Source organism: Globicephala melas, chromosome 9 (genome assembly GCF_963455315.2).
Source record: "Globicephala melas chromosome 9, mGloMel1.2, whole genome shotgun sequence".
NCBI classification, from domain to species: domain Eukaryota; kingdom Metazoa; phylum Chordata; class Mammalia; order Artiodactyla; family Delphinidae; genus Globicephala; species Globicephala melas.
The window spans coordinates 78,887,388-78,901,000 of record NC_083322.1 but is presented as its reverse complement, the minus strand read 5'-3'; positions in this window follow the sequence as shown (position 1 = coordinate 78,901,000).

The window sequence follows — 13,613 nt, the reverse complement described above, 5'->3', positions numbered from 1 at the left end:
CAGGAGCTAAATAAACCGTGGTTGTTTTAATCCCCTGATTTGTGAAATGATTTGTTACTCCATAAAAGCTAACTACTACAAGACTTAAACTTAACGTGGCTGATTTCAGACCCTGAGATTCAATTAAACGTCTGATCTGCTCAAGTGTCTGGAAGCAAGTGAAATCCTTACAATATCTTAACTTGTACAAAAAATAAACAAATAACACCCATTTATGATAAAAACTCTCCAGAAAGTGGGCATAGTGGAAACCTACCTCAAATTAATAAAGGCCATATACGGCAAACCCACAGCTAACATCATTCTCAACAGTGAAAAACTGAAAGCATTTCCTCTAAGATCAGGAACAAGACAAGGATGTCCACTCTTGCCATTTTTATTCAACATAGCTTTAGAAGTTCTAGCTATGGCAATTAGAGAAGAAAAAGAAATAAAAGGAATCAAAATTAGAAAAGAAGAAGTAAAACTGTCACTGTTTGCAGATGACATGATACTATACATAGAAAATCCTAAAGACACTACTAGAAAACTACTAGAGCTCATCAATGAATTCAGTAAAGTGGCAGGATACAAAATTAATACACAGAAATCTCGTGCATTTTTATACACTAACAACAAAAGATCAGAAAGAGAAATTAAGGGGAAAAATCCCATGTACCATTGCATCAAAAAGAATAAAATACCTAGGAATAAACCTACCGAAGAAGGCAAAAGACCAGTACTCAGAAAACTATAAGGTGCTGATGAAAGAAGTCAAAGATTACACAAACAGATGGAGAGATATACCATGTTCTTGGGCTGGAAGAATCAATATTGTCAAAATGACTATACTACCCTAAAGCAATCTACAGATTCAATGTAATACCTTTCAAATTACCAAAGGCATTTTCCACAGAATTAGAATACAGAATTTTACAATGTATATGGAAACACAAAAGACCCTAAATAGTCAAAGCAATCTTGAGGAGGAAAAATGGAGCTGGAGGAATCATACTCCCTGACTTCACACTATACTGCAAAGCTACAGTAATCAAGACAGTATGGTACTGGCACAAAAACAGAAATATAGATGAATGGAACAGGATAGAACCTCCAGAGATAAACCCATGCACCTATGGTCAACTAGGCTATGACAAAGGAGGCAAAAATATACAATGGAGAAAAGACAGCCTCTTCAATAAGTGGTGCTGGGAAAACTGGACAGCTACATGTAAAAGAGTGAAATTAGAATACTCTCTAACACCATACGAAAAAATAAACTCAAATGGATTAAAGCCCTAAATGTAAGGCCAGATACTATAAAACTCTTAGAGGAAAACATAGGCAGAACACACTCTGACATAAATTGCAGCAATATCTTTTTGGATCCACCTCCCAGAGTAATGAAAATTAAAACAAAAATAAACAAATGGGACCTAATGAAACTTAAAAGCTTTTGCACAGCAAAGGAAACCATAAACAAAACGAAAAGACAACCCACAGAATGGGAGAAAATATTTGCAAAAGAAATGACCAACAAGGGATTAATCTCCAAAATATACAAACAGCTCACGCAGCTCAATATCAAAAAAACAGGCAAGCCAATCAAAAAATGGGCAGAAGATATGAATAGACATTTCTCCAAAGAAGACATACAGGTGGCCAAAAAGCACATGAAAAGATGTTCAACATCACTAATTATTAGAGAAATACAAATCAAAACTATAATGAGGTATCACCCCACACCAGTCAGAATGGCCATCACCAAAAAATCTACAAACAATAAATGTTGGAGAGGGTATGGAGAAAGGGAAACCCTCCTACACTGTTGGTGAACATGTAAATTGGTACAGCCACTATGTAGAACAGTATGGAAGTTCCTTAAAAAACTTAAACATAGAGCTACCATATGATCCAGCAATTACACTGGAGAAAACCATAATTTGAAAAGATACATACACCCCAATGTTCACTGCAGCACTATTTACAATAGCCAGGACATGGAAGCAACCTAAATGTCTACTGATGGAGGAATGGATAAAGAAGATGTGGTACATATATACAATGGAATATTACTCAGCCATAAAAAGAACAAAATAATATAATGCCATTTGCAGCAACATGGACGGACTTAGAGATTGTCATACTGAGTGATGTTAAGTCAGAGAAAGACAAATATCATATGATATAGCTTTTATGTACAATCTAAAAAAAAATGATGCAAACGAACTTATTTACAAAACAGAAATAGAGTCACAGATGTAAGAAACAAACTTATGGTTACCAGTGGGCAAGGGAGGAAGGGGGATAAACTGGGAGATTGGGATTGACATATACACACTACTATATATAAAACACATAATTAATAAAGGCCTACTGTATAGCAGAGGGAACTCTACTCAATACTCTGTAATGATCTATATGGGAAAAGAATCTAAAAAAGAGTGGATATATGTATATATCTAACTGATTGACTTTACTGTACACCTGAAACTAATACAACATTGTAAATCAACTATACTTCAATAAAAATTTTTTAAAAAGCAACAAATGAGAGAAAACGGTGTGATAACAAAAGAATAATGATATAGCATCTGGATTTTTATTTTGCATTTTACTGTAGTTAGAAATAAGGATTGACTAATATATAAAGCTAAAGGAGGATAACAGTGAATCTGTATAGAAATATAACTAAGTCCTATATTTACATTGCACCTAATTTAGGAAAACAGATCTATAATCATGAAAACCAGCAGTTATTGAAAGAAGATGGGGGACTTCGCTGGTGGTGCAGTGGTTAAGAATCTGCCTGCCCATGCAGAGGACATGGGTTCGAGCCCTGGTCTGGGAAGATCCCACATGCCGCAGAGCAACTAAGCCCACGAGCCACATCTACTGAGCCCACGTGCCACAACTACTGAAGCCCATGCACCTAGATCCCGTGCTCTGCAACAAGAGAAGCCACTGCAATGAGAAGCCTGTGCACCACAATGAAGAGTAGCCCCCACTCTCCAAAACTAGAGAAAGCCCGCGCAGCAGCGAAGACCCAACACAGCCAAAAATAAATTTAAAAAAGATGATGGAGGCATTTTAAACCAATAATTCCATCGAGAAAGAATATTACATAGAATAAGTTAATGGAAATTATAATAAGGAAACACAATTTTCTTAGGGAAGAACTTTGACAGATAAATAAAGAACTACTTATTTTCAGCAAGAAAAATATAGAATAAATCATATTCTTGCATCCTGATCTCAATTAGTAGTGCTATTCTAAAAGTATGTTATAAAAATAGAGAAATGGTAACCTTGAAATCACAGCAATTATTGATATTAATAAGGAAAACAAACGATAATATTTCCACTGTTAGAAAATAAATTATGTCAGCATCTACCTTGAATATGTTTTTATTATTAGGTTGACATCTAATTTATATGAGGTTATATGGTAATTCTGCATAGCAGTGTGAGAAAGTGTTATTATTTTACGTCCACCTACAACGAGTATGCTAATTTTATCACATACTGATCTTTCTACTGCTGTGTAACAAGCCATCCTAAACAGTGGCTTAAAAGAATAACCACCATTTATTTTGTTTGCAAATCTGGGATTTGGGCTCAGGTAGACAGTTTGCTCAGGGTCTCTCACTGGATTGCAGTCAGATAGTGGTAGGGGTCATCTCTGGATTCGTCATTCAGGTATCTGGTACTTGGGCTGGGAAGACACAAAGAGCTCTGTGGGTCTCTCTTTCTCTCTCTTCATGGGCTCCAGGCTCTGAATGCAGTCTTTCCACGTGGTGAGTGAAGGCTCTCAGAGCAAGTGTCTCCAGAGATGCCAGCCGCGTTACATGGCCTTTTCAAACCAAGCCGCAGAAGCCACAGCATTGCCATGTCCCTTGTATTACATTGTATAGTATTTGTCAAGGCAGTTATAAAGCCCCACACAGTTTGGAGCGGAGGGAACATAAGTCCCAATTCTTGATGGAAGGACTGTCAAAGAATCTGGGGACATGTTTTTAAACCACTATAGATTTACTTTGTGTTTATTTTTAGTTTCTATACCTTTCTTTTTTGCCTGCTCCCACCTCCAATATGCACACCACAGATATACTTTGGGTTGTACAGATCAAACGTTATGGGTTCATTTAAATTTATTGCTTTAACTGTGTGCAAAACTTTTTGGTATTGTTCTTCAGTGACTATTTAAAAGAATTACTTAACATACCTTTCTGGAATGGCCCCTTTGGTATGTATGTCTTTGTTTTCATGAACATTTGTAAAAATAATTTTCTACTTTTACTTTCCAAATATTGTGTGAAATATAAGGAAGGCTACTTGGAAAAAATATTAAGTTGGAATATTTTCTTTTATAAATGTAGTGATTAAAAGAGGCAAGAGAAAATTAACATATTCTGTCCTAGTGAAAAGAATAGGGATATGTTTTACCCACAGAACAAAATCCTTACCTTTGTGTTGAATAAAGCTTGTCCAGTGTGAAAATGAAAATACAGTTATTTCCTTAAGTACATGATTATTATGACTAATTAGGTCAGTAATTTCAAGGCTTTTAGATCAGTGATTTCAAAGCTTTTTGAAGTATTGCTTTGATGTATGGTACTTCTAATATCTTCCACTGGCATTTTTCTCTTTATTTAAAATCAAAGAAATAATTTATGATTCGTATAATAAGGAATTGGTAAATAGAATAAAATGTTACTTAAATAGGGAGTTGTTTTCAATTTTATCTTAAGCTTATATTGGGTCAGTCAGTCTCTAGGAGATTATATTGAGGAAATAGTAATAAATCTTTCCTCCGTTTTGTGGCATTCATGTAGTTGCTTGCTAATGTAACTAAAATTTTGAAGACTCCAAGTAAATACTTTAGAAAGTGAGCATGTTTTAGTTAACTGTCAAAGAGTGATCCTAACTTTCCTTGATCTAAGTCTTCATTTGTATTAATAACCAGAGTGAGAGAAAAAAACAGAGGATGCGGGGATTTTTTATACTTTCCCCATCCAGTCTAGAGCTATGTGAACAGTTAATTACCAATATGTCAGTCAGGTTTTTTTTTAACATCTTTATTGGAGTATAATTGCTTTACAATGCTGTGTTAGTTTCTGCTTTATAACAAAGTGAATCAGCTATACATATACATATGTTCCCATATCTCTTCTCTCTTGCGTCTCCCTCCCTCCCACCCTCCCTATCCCACCCCTCTAGGTGGTCACAAAGCACTGAGCTGATCTCCCTGTGCTATGTGGCTGCTTCCCACTAGCTATCTATTTTACATTTGGTAGTGTATATATGTCCATGCCACTCTCTCACTCCATCCCAGCTTACCCTTCCCCCTCCCCATATCCTCAAGTCCATTCTCTACGTCTGCATCTTTATTCCTGTCCTGCCCCTAGGTTCTTCAGAACTTTTTTTTTTTTTTAGATTCCATATATATGTGTTAGCATATGGTATTTGTCTTTCTCTTTCTGACTTACTTCACTCTATATGACAGTCTCTAGGTCCATCCACCTCACTACAAATAACTCAATTTCATTTCTTTTTATGGCTGAGTAATAGTCCATTGTATATATGTGCCACATCTTCTTTATCCATTCATCTGTCGATGGACACTTAGGTTGCTTCCATGTCCTGGCTATTGTAAATAGTGCTGCAGTGAACATTGTGGTACATGCCTCTTTTTGAATTATGGTTTTCTCAGGGTATATGCCCAGCAGTGGGATTGCTGGGTCGTATGGTAGCTGTATTTTTAGTTCTTTAAGGAACCTCCATACTGTTCTCCATAGTGGCTGTATCAATTTCCATTCCCACCAACAGTGCAGGAGGGTTCCCTTTTCTCCACACCCTCTCCAGCATTTATTGTTTCTAGATTTTTTGAGGATGGCCATTCGAGTCAGGTATTTTTAATGAGAGAAAAAAATCCTTAAAGAACTTAGCTGAGAAAAGTACTTTGTACAAATGCAGTATTTTAGGGCTCTTAGGAAGAGGCAGTTTTGCCGTATCCATGAGTAAAATCCCACAAACAGTAAAGTCCCAGGAGCTTGACTTTTCTCTACCTTGAACTTCCTGAGAGAATATTATTGATGTAGCTAGCTTCCGAGCCAGGAGCTGCTGGGTGAAAATAGAAAACTAGAACCAAACCATACCATGTCAGGCAGCCTCCCACTCTCACAGCATTTTTGCAGAGGGCTTCTTCCTTATTACCAGCTGTGTCCTTTGTAAACAGTATATATGGCTAGGGGTCAAGGGGGTTTCATTTGTTTCTTTGCCTTGCTTTTAATGAAGGGATAGGTTTACAGCATATGGTTTCTTCCAGATCTAAGTTCAAGATTTCTTCTTCTGTAGGTAATAGAAAATGGTGATCTACATGGCATTATCACCCAGTAGCTAACCTTCCTCCAAATTCAGCCCAGTTTTCAATGCAACTTTTCCTACGAAAGGAAACCCTGGAGAAAGTTCACCCTGAGGTAAGACCAAAAGGTGATTTGTGGTAGAAATAACTGAATCAAAGAATATTCATGCTTAGGTGGGCCCTGATAAAATTTCTTTATAATATCCCCGGTCATGTCAGAGAGACCCAATATTGAAAGAGACTAAAGAACAAGATGAATCAATACATAAAAAGGCTAAAAGGACTCCTGATTTGCCTGGCTTTCTCAGCTTGTACTTCAGTTTTGCAGAAAGCTACCTTTAGGACTCAGCCAACTGCAGACCTGCACACATACACAGGTAAGCTAACTCAGGAACCCTACCACGATGACATCCAAGTAATAACATGCAGGCTGGTGGGGCAAAACTTTATCCACAAGCACAAAGACCTCAACAGATGAATACATGTAGGGATATGAAGTGTAATAAATATATCAATTCTCCCCGTATTGATCTATAAAAATATAATGAAATTCTAATAAAAAAATCAAAAAAAGACTCTGAAAAAGAATATATGTATATATAAAACTAAATCACTTTGCTGTATACCTAAAACTAGCACAACATTGTAAATCAACTATACTTCAATACAAAAATAAAAAAATAAAAATAAAGAAAAAAGTCATTTTTAAATCCATATGGAATATTAAAGGTCCAAAGTTAACTAAAATAATTTTAATGAAAAGAATAATGGTGAAGGACACCATTCCAGATAACACGCTTGTGTATTTATGAGCATTTATCAATGTCTAGTGAAGTTTCTACAGGTGCCTAGGGTGCGGAGTACACAGCTCTAGGGGGCAGTGTTTACATAAAAGAAAATGTAAATTGTAGCCCCTGGAGCTGTATTTGTGGCAGGCCTGCACATATACCTCAAACCAGATTTTATATCTACAGTTATTATAAATTATTTTAAATATTAAGTATTTAAAATAGAAATTTAAAATATTTTCAATATTGAACATTAAATATTTAATATTAAATACTTAAATGTAATACAGCTATAATAGTTAAATATTATATTTAATATGTATTAAAATATATACATATCATTAAAATTTTATAATATACCATATAAATATAAAATATTTATAATTATATACATAGAAACATATAATTATTTTTTAGAAAACATCACACAGGTACACACAAAGACAATTCCAGGAATGTTTATTGCAGCATCACTTATTAGAAAAAAAAATAATTTCTACCAGTAGAGAATTGATAAAAAATTTATAAATAATTGTTCATAATATAAAACAGTATATAATATTTAAGAAGAACAAACTAAATTGCAATATATGTTCATCGGCAGATTTCAAAAAACATAATTTTGAGTGAAAAAAGCAAACTGTAAAGATTTATTTGTTTAGATAAAATTTTAAAACACACTAAATCGTTCTATTTATTTATGGACATATACATAGGTAATAAAGGTATAAAAACATGTATCGAATGGATGTACACATATTTACGTTAGCGATTACCTTAAAAAAGAAAGAAAAGGTTTTGGGTAAGGTAGTGGCTTTCACCAGAATCTGAAGCATTTCTTTTCAAACAATTATTTGAATCAAGTATGGCAAAACTTTTAATGTGTGGTAAGTTGCAGGAGTGAGGTCATGAGTATTTTGTATTATTCTTATACTTCTGTGATATTTCATAATTAAATAAAATTTTTTTTAATTTGTAAGTTGTCGATTGTGACATTTCTTCCTGAAAATCAAGTAAGATGAAGAGGTGATGTTGACCACTGGCTTTCAACAGAGCCTGGTTTTCAAACTTTAGTGTCATCAAGGACGCCTATAGGACAGGCTAAAACATAGACTGCTAGAACACAGACTTTCTGATTAAGTCTGAGAGCAGCGTGAGAATGTATACTTCCAGCAAGTTCCTTGATGATATTGATATTGCTGGTCTGCAGACCACACTTTGAGAATTACTGGTGTAGGTTATAGGTGACATTGATAAGAGCCTTTTCAAGAGTGAGTGGAAGAGAGAATGCATGAGTATTTTTTTCTGAATTAATGAATAGATTTTTTTTTATGGTACCACTGTCAAAAACTAACTTAAATGAGGATAGAAAACCATGTGGTCATTGCCTTAAATACTGTATATTTTGAATATTAGAATCAGAATTCACTTATTATATTGAACAGAGTTGATACTGACAAATTATACCAATTACTTATCCCTTGATATGAAATGTTACCAAACAGGATTTTACAAACTTAATGTCATAATTTCAAAGGCATTCTGAAAAACAAGGTAACATATATGTATATACATATATACACATACATTTATTCATACACATACACACATATATTTATAAAATAATATTGGCCTTCAAAATTAAAGTGGTATTTGACATTTAGGAAATTAATAGCAAATGGATATTTGATAAGCAATTTAAATAAGTCCTTTAAATTGAGATCCAAATTTCAATATCACATCAGTTTCAAATACTAAAAGTATTATAGGATTATTTGCATTTAACTTGATAACTCTGGGCTATCTGTGTCCTTTGGGAATTTAATATGAATTAGAATTACTCTATGGCTTTCCAGCAAAATCCATTAAGGGAAATTAAGCCCAAAGAGATTCTCTTACATCTGACATTGCTTAATGTGCTTATAGTATTAAATGGATACTCTACAACTAAAGATTAATTTGTTATAAAGAACTCACTTATGTGGGTTTGTCTTTTCTTGATATTATTTTCATACCTAAAGCTCTTCATAATGAAGTACAATAGAATTCATATACCTATTGATTTCTTTTTAATTGGAAGAGTTTTAATTGGGATTTCAAAGTAATTTTTTAAAGCGATTTTTTACTGAATTAACACTTTTTTCTCTAAAAATTTAGGTTAATAAGTTATTGTCACTTTCTGGTTATCCTTCCAATTTATGTCTTTTTATCGTATCAGAGAGGCAATAACTACATAAAATGAATTTGGAACAATGGCTACATTTCGCAAAGCATCAAAATTACCTGGGGGAACTTGTTAAAAATATAGATTTCCATATCACATCTCTAATTCTTATCAATTCTAATTCCCTATGTCTAAGGAAGGACCCAGCAGTGTGATTTTCATTCCAAAGTTGCATGGCTACCCTTGGAACTGATCTTTTCCTATAGAGGAACCTTAGGGAACACAAGGAGCCTTTGGGAACATGGCATATGGTTCAAGGAGGCCCTGACCTACCCCAAGGACTCATGCTACTATTTTCTAATTGCTGAGGCCATGTGAAGGTTTCATTTTTGCTTATTCTGGGCCCTAACAAACTCCCAGCCACTGCAGAACAAGAAAAATTTCTAAGAAGCAAGTCAGGTTGAAAGTTTGTAACATCAAGGACAACACCACCTGTCTTCATAAAAACCAGTCTTGCTTCTCTATGTTTGCAGCTATATTTCTCTTTTAGAAAAAGGGTTAAATACGCCTCCTTCCTCTGCCTAAGGCAATACACCTGCATGAATTTTTGTTACCAAAGCCTTGTATTCCTCATGCTTATAATCTCTTGACAGCTTCATTATTACCATCGTCTCTTCAGGCTTAGTAGTAACACAGCTAATATTGTGTTCCCCACATAAATTCTAGCTGCTTTGCCAGTTTGGGCTTTTCAAGACAAAAAGATGCAGAAATATGCAAGAAGACAATGATTAGGTGATCCAACAAACTGACTCTTTCCTGACTTCACTTTTAAACTAAGCCCAGAGCAAGCCAAACGTATGAATGCACCTGTGTGGAGCTTCCCTAATGCTCTGTGCACATCTCAAGTCCTCGTACTATGTCATTTTTAAAAAATGATCTGGGTGTGTGTTTGCAGTCTAGGTTGGACAAAAACTCCTTGAAAGTACAGCTGTCATCAACGTTAGAAACAACATCAGGGGTAGTATCATGGGGAAATTATTAGGTAATATTTGTTGAGTACTGAGTAATGTTTTACTTTATTTAGAAATAAGATGTCACTTAAAAATGTCCTTTACAAATAGGATGCCATTTAAATCCTTAAAACAGACCTGTGGGATAGGTACTGTTCTGCTTTATGTAGGCTCAGTTATTTCTCTCAGCAGCTATCTAAAATATAGATTAATATTATTCCCATTTTATTCCCATTCTATAGATGTGGAAAGGGAACTTCATAAAATGGTTTTAGAATCCCTTCTACTTCTGATCTGCCCTGATTTATAAGTATAGATGCTGGAGATCACAATGTAAATAAATGATAGCACCATATTGGTCCTCTGGACCAAGCCGGATGCTGGCAATATGAAATCAGAATGTGTGTTGGTAGACTATTTAATGTGTTAGGAGTGAATGGACTGTTAAGCAACAGTTTTACGGGTATACACCAGAACTACCCTTTTCTCTGCCTTGAAAATAATTCCCTTTTAACCACAGTGTTGTCCTTTGATCTAGGGAGGGAGCCTGAGGGAAAAGAGGCACCAGGGCAGAACTCAGCACCTTCAGTGTCTGTGTTTGTGTAAACACACAGGAGAAAGACACACCATCAACGAAGGAAAACAGCCCCAGAGAAATATGTATGCTAAGGAATATTCGATCTATTTTGGATTCATTAATATGAATGTTTCTTCTGCCTCCACAGATCTGAGATATGACAAAGCCCAGAGCCCTTCTGCAAAGCATCTCTTCACTCCAATTAGTTTGCTATTGTTCTCTGATGTCGCTGATATTTCTAAATGAGTTTTAGTTAGATGAATTACCTTCATACTTTGAGAACTATTGTTGAATTCTGAGGGCCTTTGTGCAAAAGTTTAAAAATAAATAAAGTTTCGTCAATTGTGCAGTAGAAATGGGAAATATCCTAAGGGAACAGTAAGATAAACTTTGTTCTTGAGCTCTTCTTTTGCTCTCTGTCTTTACACGTTGTTCCAAACTTCCATGGATATTATTCCCTAATGTTTTTAGAATACACTGTTTTTTTTTAAAGCAGAATTACAGAACAACATTGCAGTCATCCTCAGGTGGCATTCCTCACTCTACTTTCAAAATAAATGACGGAAACACACACACATCCATATTCTAATGCAGTATTGTAAAGTTTGGTGGAGAGCATAAAAGTAAATAGTTAAGATTCCTTTTAATAGCCATATTTTCAGCACTTTTTCCAGGTACAGGACCAGTTTTAATATTGACTACTAATTCTCTCTGCTATCCACATCACGCATGAGCAGAGTGCTAGGACATGTAAAATATAGGCATCACACCTACCCACCTTCCATTATATTATTCATAAATTCTTAAGTCATTATATTCAATTTAGGTTCTACAGTTAAGGGAGCATGGGGAAGAAAATAAAAAAACAGAGGAAATGAGGTAATTCAGGTTGCCTAGGAATATCGAAGGATAAATTTAGCAATGATTTTCAAGCACACAGAGACTGTGATCTCCATCTCCCTGGAGGTTAGAAAAGGAAAGAAGAGACTTACACCACAGCCTAAGAGGATTAAGTTGGATATATAATCATAGCAGGCCAGAGTGAAAATGACTATAAGATCGTCTGGTGCATCGTCTCTCTTTCAGAGAGCAGGAAACTAAAGCCCACAGAGGGAGGCTCAGTGTGTAAAGTTATATTGTAGGCAGCAGGCCCCGTGGCCTTCGAGGACTCAGCCTCCTGTCAGTGAAGAAGGATAGATATGGGAATGGATTACCAACAGACAATGGGCTTTCCTTCTCAGAGTGACAAGATTTTACAAACAATCCAACAGACAAATTATCATTTTCATTTTTGCACTAATCAGCACGGAACATTTTAAATTATTTTCACATGGCCACAGTAAAGGAAAAGAGATGACTTTTTCTTTCTTTTTCTTTTTTCTCTTTGGGTGCAGATTTTTCTTTGGGTGATTCAGTCATTCAGCAAATATATCCTGAGCATAGATGCTATGCTAAGGAGAACAATATAGTGAGCCTTCCCTGAGAAACACATAGCTGAGTACAGTGATTCCCAAAAAATGCTACGTGGATAAGGTGCCTGCTTCTTTATGAAAAATTTTAAGCGGTCTGGGAAGACAAAGTTGCAAGACTTTCATAGATCTAAATTCTTTAAAATATACATAGGTAGTCATTTCTTTGGTAGGAATGTTATTTCTACCTTTTATTTCATTCATGAAATGATGCTAAGAAGTAAATTTGATGTTAGGATATTTTTATTACCTGATTTATTAAAGAAAAAAATATTGCTCCGTGAAATTAAAAATCTGGTCTAGTACAATGAATCGGTAATTTTAACACTGAAAAAATGTACCGTGATAAAGGCATGGGCATTGTAGAAAAGCAGAGGAACACTGTATTAGTATTAGATTTAGGCACGTTTGACAGAAAACAACACAACATTACAGGAGATGAAAGAAGTCTAGAGCTAGGAAGTACGGGATAATAGGATGATTCCCTGTCTCTTTCCAGCTCACCACTCTATCATCTTAAAATTTGGTTTAAAACAACTGTTGAACTCTAACCGTTCCATTCAAGGAGAGAGGAAAAAAAAGAAACAAGTTTTTAATCTTTTATCACAAACTTACACAAGATACTTCTCTCAGAAGTCCCATTCAATACACTTCTTATATCTCACTGGCCAGAACTATGTTGACTCTTAGATACAAGAGTGTTTGGGGAATTGATCATTTTCAACTGGGCCGACTGCTGTCACAAACAAGACTGGGATTCTGTTAGATCGCAGCAAAAATCAATTAAGAGCATCTTATTTAGTTTTTAAGTATAATACAATAGTTTGAATAGGGAAAAGAGAAAGAAAAGGATTGGGGAATGACAGCAGTTAGCAAAGAAAGTTTATATATTATTATTTTCAAACACAGTTAAGTAACCTTTTTTTCTTTAGAAATGATTTTCTGTTTTTGTATTTTTTCCAGAAAAAAAATCTGATTTTTTTTCCAAGTAAGGATGATTAGCAGGTGTTTGATATTCTGTACATGGATGAGGCTTAGAAATCCAGTTCTGTGTGTTCTGGCGTGAAAGAAATGTTAGCTTTGGTAGAATTAATAGTTTCTCCTTCCTGCTGATGCCTCTTAAGAACAAATAAATTGTTAGCACATCAGTTAATGGTAACTCGTCTGAGGAACATTCTGTTTTTGCATATACTTAAGCAAAGTTCAATCTTTGCCCTTGTAATTAAAGAGCAAAGTTTTAGTAGACCCTTTTCCTGGTTTAT